Genomic DNA, 7232 nt, shown 5'->3' on the forward strand with positions numbered 1-7232 from the left:
TTATATCTCTCTGAGATTTTTTTTTTTTATATTCTTATAAATGCACCATGGGGGGCTTGGGGCGAAATGGCATTTCGGTACGCTGTATACTGTGTATATTATTATACTGACAATAAAGACCTTGAATCTTGAATAATGCCTGGAACTAATGGTGAAGGTTTGAATTTCTCAAAATCTGTTTGTTTTTCCTTTAAATGGTCTGTTTTTGAGTTTCAGGTTGTTATTTAAAATAGATGTTGTCAGGATCTGACGGCGCCCTGACCAGTGGACCTGCCAGTGTGTATATTTGTGTGCGTGTGTATGTGTCTTCCCCTCCGGCTCCGCTGTCATGTGATATATGTGACATATAGATAACAAGGAAGACCTGAACAACAGCAAAAGATGTATTTGTTTTCCATGATAACTAATTTCTTTAAAAAGGGAAAATAAATCAATTCATTCAGGAATCTAACTAAATATCTAACCAAAGTATACTTATCTCTAAGTATGCTTTGGTTAGAAAGGTGGCAATAATCAAAAGAGAAGCTCGTAAACTCGTAAAGCTGTATTATGACATATGACATTTATTTCTTTATATCATATTATGGCATTTATATCTTTTGTTGAAGACTAGCCATGACCTTTGATCATCAACCATAAAGCAAAGCAGCAACAAAGTAATTCCTTCATATATATATATATACACACACATGAGTGCGTGCATGTGTGTGTGTGTGTTTGTGTGTGTGGATAGGTGCATAGGTATAACATAATATACCTACATAATAAGTAAATAAGTAAATCACAAACAAGTGTTTTTTTTAATGGCTCTCACCTATGGCAGTTCTTACAATCCATTCAAATAAATTTGATTCACTTCAATTCAATTTTACTCATATAGAGTCAGAATAATAATACTTATAATAATAATACATATGGTTAATGCTCCAAGAAAATAAGATAGTAACTAATTAAACTAAATAAAATAGTACAATATATTGTAAAGTTACAAAATATAGAATAGCTTTAATTATAAATATCCCAGTAGAGAGAGATATTAGGCCCCTTATGTCAAACAGAGTGATTTGTGGCCCCAATAAAAATGATTTGTAACCCTAGGAAGTAATAAAGGAAGTAATAAAGGAAGTAACAAAAATATGATATTCATCAAAAAGTATGATATTCATCCAAAATATGCTAGTTCATAGCTCATTGCTTTTTTTCCCTCCAAAAAAGAACGAATTGATTATTTTTTTTAAAAAAGTTTTTATAACTAATTGCATTATTTCATTTTTAAGCCATTAAAATAAGTTTTTTTACTTTTTATGCTTAAAAACGCCATCTGGTGGTGGGTGTGTCTGGGACCGTGCTTGTGTCTCGGGTCCGTGCTTGTGTGTTTAAAAATGTGTTAAACCAGGGTAAAAGTGCTTAGTTAAACTTTTGCTTTGTAACGTTCAGTATGGCCAGACATACAGGTTGCATGCCTCGGGGGAAAACTTTATTTCAATTTATTTGCATTTGTTTAATCCGAACAAAGAGATTTAGAATCAAACTCAGAATCGCAAAAAACTCTCGCGATCCCCGAAAAACTACCCCAAGCATAAGCGCACCACTGCGGCACACCTGCACCAGGGTAAACCTCCGCCTATCCCACTCCTGCTTTACAGGTGAAAATAGAGCAACAGCACCGCTAGTCTTTGACTTTATTTATGTTCTGCTGTGTCTTACTTGCATCTATTTGAAAGACTGAGTGTAAACACAAAAAGTATTTTATTTTATGTGCTGGGATGTGCAGAAAATAGGTTTAAATGTTAAACAAATTTCTTCCAGTCAGAGAATGTTGCATATAATTAAATTTTTGCTTGATGCAAAAATTTAAAAGATTAAAACTAATAAAACAAGTTTAAAAAAAAAGAGACTTTTCCATTTGATTACATTTTGTATGATGGATTATGCAGAAAAAGTAGATTTGGGCTGAAAGATCTATCGCTTTATCACCTATTCAGGTTGTAAATCGTGTTTTTAAAAAGTAACTAAGTACCTAAGTAATTAATTACTTTTGAAAATAAGTAATGAGTAAAGTAACTGGATTACTTTTTAGGGGAAGTAATCAGTAATTAGTTACTGATTACTTTTTTCAAGTAACTTGACCAACACTGATTATGACCCATCTCACCCTGGTAGTTTTTGCGGTGTGCAAAAATTGATTAAAAGCGTACAGGATGAGACTGGTACAACGATTAACGCGCAAACAGCTCAGCAGTTCCTCTCAGAGCAGGATGCTTACACCTTACACCGAGCTGCACGCCTGCGCTTTCCGAGAAACCGTGTGTTTGTCCCCAGACCTCTTAATCAATACCAAGCAGACTTTTGAGAGCATTATCCGAGCATAACGATGGCTATCAATATTTACTTACAGTTATAGATATTTCCTCTAAAAAGGCTTATGCAAGAGTCTTGAAAAACAAAACAGGCGTTCAAGTCACTAAGGCTTTTGACTCTGTCTTAAAAGATAGCCAAATCCCTCAAAAGCTACAAACAGATAGCGGTATGGAATTTTTTAGTTCCAGTTTTCAATTTTTAATGAAAAAGCATGGTATAAGTCATTTTGCTACAGGGAGTGATCTAAAAGCCTCAGTCTGTGAAAGGTTTAATAGAACTAAGTAAAGGAAGTAAAATGTATAGATATTTTACAAGATTTATTACACAGCTATAACACTAGTTATCATCGGTCCATAAAAATGGCCCCGAATCAAGTAAATTCAGACAACACAGCATTAGTATTTCAAAACCTATATGGCACTTCTTCTTCTTGCTGCAGAAAAAGCCCATGAAATTTAAAAAGGGAGGTCACTTGAGGCTGTCTAAAGTTAGAGGTGTGTTTGATAAGCGGTATGAGCAAACATTCACCGGTGAGATATTTACTATTGACCAATGCATACCTGGAGACCCTCCTGTTTATAAAATCAAAGATTACGATGGGGAAGAAATTATCGGTAGTTTTTACGAGCATGAGCTGCACAAAATCGCTCTTGTCAAGGAAAAGCTCTATCACATAGACAAAATTCTCCCAAAGCGTAAACAGAGGGGACAGGTTTATTTCCTGGTCAAATGGAGGAACTGGCCTGATTTTGAATGGAGGAAAAAGGGTGATGCTGAGCAGAGGCCTGATGACGTGGTTAAAAAATGAAAATACGCGCCGGCTTTTATGAGGACACGTTGAGAGCAGAGATTGAAGCCTGCCTCAGGCGTATCGACTCTGATATTTATCTAAAATATCACCCGATTGTTAAAAAGTTTGAATTCACAGCTGGGGGCATATATCAACTTAGGTTTTTCCCGCCTCTCGCATATATGCTTGGTGTCCCAGCAGGTGTCTGGCAGCGATTCGAGCGCAAATTTGCCCCATAACCTGCATATATAAAGGCAGGGTGTTATCATCTATTCTGTTATTCTGATATAGCTGCGTTACAGCTCGTGGGTGATAGCTACTCCCCCCTACTGCGTACGGAGATATCATCACCCTGTGCTTTAACAAACCAGACTACATTCCTGTGGCTCGCAAACACATAGAAAATATCCATATTGAAATCAAAACCGATCAGAACGAGCCTGTAAACTTTACCTACGATAAAACGATAGTCAAGCTACATTTCCAGCCTGTCAAGGATCTGCCATAACTCATAGCAATATGGATAATAATAAATTTATACGGTATTAGGAAACGCAGGCTGGTAACGGCCTGCCCGGCTTTTCAGGTGCGCCGGTAATTTACGGACGAGGAATAGCATCTATTTTCTCAAAATTGTTTAGATTTGTGACCCCGTTCATAAAGCGGGGTGTGAGCATCGCAAAATCTCATCTGAAAGCTGCTGTCAAAGGCTTTGCTTCAGATGTTGTCACCTCCTCACTCTCAAATTTGACTCATTCGAACACACCAGAACAGCAAGAGGGCTCGGGGCTGAGCATAATTTGACGTAGACCCTTAAAACGGCCTCCGGGTCAGAGGCTGACAGAGTTTAAAAAGCAGAAGAAAACGGTGAAAAAGAGGCAGACTGGTAAAACCATCAGACGGACAGGACACAAGTCTAAAGCTGATATATTCTAAAAAACAACAACTAAGAAACAAACAGCAATGTCTTTACTTCACGAGAGATCAAGCGAATGCACCTTATAAAAACACCTTGTGTGTACAAGAGATATTGAATTGAGGATGAGGAAAATGATTTGACCTGATTACGGTAATTTACAGGGCATGGTAATGCTAAAGAATTCGCTGGCATGAAGTTTGTTAAATAAGTTTTCAGGCACGCGCTTGCAAGTGTGCTGCGGCTGAAAGGATCTACTCCTGTCTCTTCAATAAACCCGTTTCTGAACAATGTGGAACCCCGAGCTAGAATTTCAACATCGTTTTCACAGTATGAAAGGGCCTCTTTCATGAAATTAAAGGTGCCGGAGCTGACTGAATGATACCATTCGTAAAATTCCTGCCTGCCTTGGGTCGTCATCCATTCCAGACTATAAGCGGAGGGGGGAGGGTAAGGGCCTGAATAAGTTAGATTTTGTTTCGAACTGAAACAATGGGGGGAAAAGCCTTTAATGCTGTCTGAAAAACCCATTGCTTTGGGTATAGCTGACAGTGGCAGTGTTGCCAACTCCTCAGTAAGGAAAATTGCTATTAGTTGTCCTAAAAGTCGCTAGAAGTCGCTAAATGACGTCATCACCTAATTTGCATAATTGGTCATGCTAATCTAATTGTAACCTACGTTGTTGGAGAGAGAAATAACATCGTGGAAGAGACACAGAGTAAAAAAACGTCCTAAATGCATTTAGAGTTTATTTAGAACTACAAATTTAATTTATTTTAGCAATTATTGTTTTTTTATAATAATAATAATGGATTGGATTTATATAACGCTTTCAAGGCACTCAAAGCGCTTTACAATGCCACTATTCATTCACTCTCACATTCACACACTGGTGGAGGCAGCTACAGTTGTAGCCACAGCTGCTCTGGGGCAGACTGACAGAGGCGAGGCTGCCATAACGTGACATCGGACCCTCTGGCCATCACCAGAAGGCGGTAGGTGAAGTGTCTTGCCCAAGGACACAACGACCAGGACAGAGAGCCCGGGGATCGAACCGCTGACCTTCCGGTTACAGATACGCTTCCCAACCCCCTGAGCCACAGTCGCCCCAGGGTTGGAATTTTAATGTCACAATTCCAACCCTGCTCCTTTACCCGGGCCTGGACCGGCAAGTGACCCGAAATAGGCGCTCTGGTGGAGTTACTTTGTGTGTGTGTGTTTATAAGTAGTTTTAAACCTTGTGATCCACAAAACAGCATAAGAGTAAAAGAAGAACTGACTGCGTTACAGCACCCGCTGCTTGTTGAGAGTAAAAGCGATACGCGCTTTCACGTCTTTTTTTATGCTGAGGGGTCTGAAAACTCGCTAAATATAGCGACAAAGTCGCTAAGTTGGTAACACTGGACAGTGGCATAGGGAGAAAGCAGGAGGAGTCAATATAGCGCTGATTAAAGTCTGGGTCTGCAAAGCTGCATGATCAAGTTTGGTTTTAAACCTTGCTTAACCATGACCCTGAGAATAATGTACGCGTCAAACCCCTTAGCATTATGAGCGACACAGATAGAGCCCTTAAAGAGAAGGTGTCTAAAATGTGCGAGGAACTTTTCAGCACAATCCTCACCCTGACAGCTCCAAGAGCGATAGAAGCGAGCTGGTTTCGTCTGCCTTTTTGCCTTGTGCTCCTGTTCCTCCTTATGAGATGCCCTTAGAATTTGAGGGTAAGATAGAAAATAGTTAATCATGTTAAATACAAAAGGGATAGTTTTTATAAAATAAGAAAAAAGTGAGAACCTAGAGAGACTGACCGTGATTGGATCTCAAAAGCCGGCGCCGTGAGTTTCGCCTGCCAGGGGAGAGGCAGCATTGGCTGGGATGCTTCTCTGGGAGCCAGGGACACGGGGACCCAGCGCTGAGCGCAAATCTTGCCTATCCCTATCGGACAGACAGATATTTTTTTCCCCTATGGTCACGGGAGAGAACAAGTGCCAGTGGGGATGGAACTGTGGCCGGAAGAAGAAGAAGAAGCCGACCGACCTAGCGTAGAGAGCAGGCCTTGCCTGTCGCGGTTCGAGAGACGGATGTTCTTGTCTGTGGATCGCTGGAGCTCTGGTGGAGAAGAACTCGGTGAGCTCGAAAAAAGAAAGTTGTCCAAATCTGAGATGTCTAAAAAAAAAAAAATGTTTTCTCTTGTACAATTAGCTTTTAATACGGGGAACAAGAATGAAACAAACCTACCAATTCGATCGAGAGAATCAAAAAGAGAAGAGTTGAGCACGCTTATTTCAGAGTCTAAAAAAGAAATAGCAAGGAGTATTTAAAAACAGGAAAAAACAGTAAACATATAAGCATAAGATGAACAAGAGTAAGAAAAATGAGGTACCGGATGAGGCCATGATCGCTGCTATAGAAGCACTTTTAGCTCCGAGTGTTAAACTCGAGTTTATATACATTTTAAAAAGTATATTCCAATTGTTAAACAAACCCTATTTGCATGGTTCTCGAAGATGAAAAGCTTTTTTTTGACAGAAAATGGTTAAAAGCAAAGGATGATTAACACTTACCGATTGGTATGCACATAAGGAAAGAGACGCCAGTTGTTGAAGCGGTCTGGAGACAGGGGTCTTATGCGAAGTCACAAACAGTCTGAGCGGCGCTAGCTGTCCATGCTTCCGAAGTCAGACGTCTTGTGGGAGCGCCGTGCCAGTCTTAACCTCAACGGGGAATCATAAAAATCCAACCTGCGTGCGATTGGCTAACCGGGGTGCGAGGGGAGCTGCCCCTTTGTTATGTGATTGGCAGCGGGGTGAAGTTAGGCGGAGTTGGTCTCCGGCGCAAATTTCGAACGAGGTAAGCAAGCATTCCGGAGCTGAGCCGCGGAGCAATTAACAATGAAAAAATTGTGTGCTGGCTGTGGTTCTATGCAAGTAAGAGCGAGGTAGAACTTAGGCTGTGCGCTGAATTTGAGAGGAGCTAGTAAGAGGTATCGTTTTGAAGAAAAAAGACAAAGGACTTTTCAGGATTTTTCCCCTGTTTTCGAATATAAGGTTTTGGGTATAGGAGGCTGCTGCATTGAGCTGCGGCCGCAAGGTGGTTGGTGCCTGCCGTGGTGGTAATCCCCGAACCAAATGGTGGACACCAGAGGTGAAGGGAGCCACCAGGCTGAAG

The sequence above is a fragment of the Pundamilia nyererei genome, unplaced genomic scaffold (assembly GCF_000239375.1).
Source record: "Pundamilia nyererei isolate P.nyererei 1_Seehausen unplaced genomic scaffold, PunNye1.0 scaffold00691, whole genome shotgun sequence".
NCBI classification, from domain to species: domain Eukaryota; kingdom Metazoa; phylum Chordata; class Actinopteri; order Cichliformes; family Cichlidae; genus Pundamilia; species Pundamilia nyererei.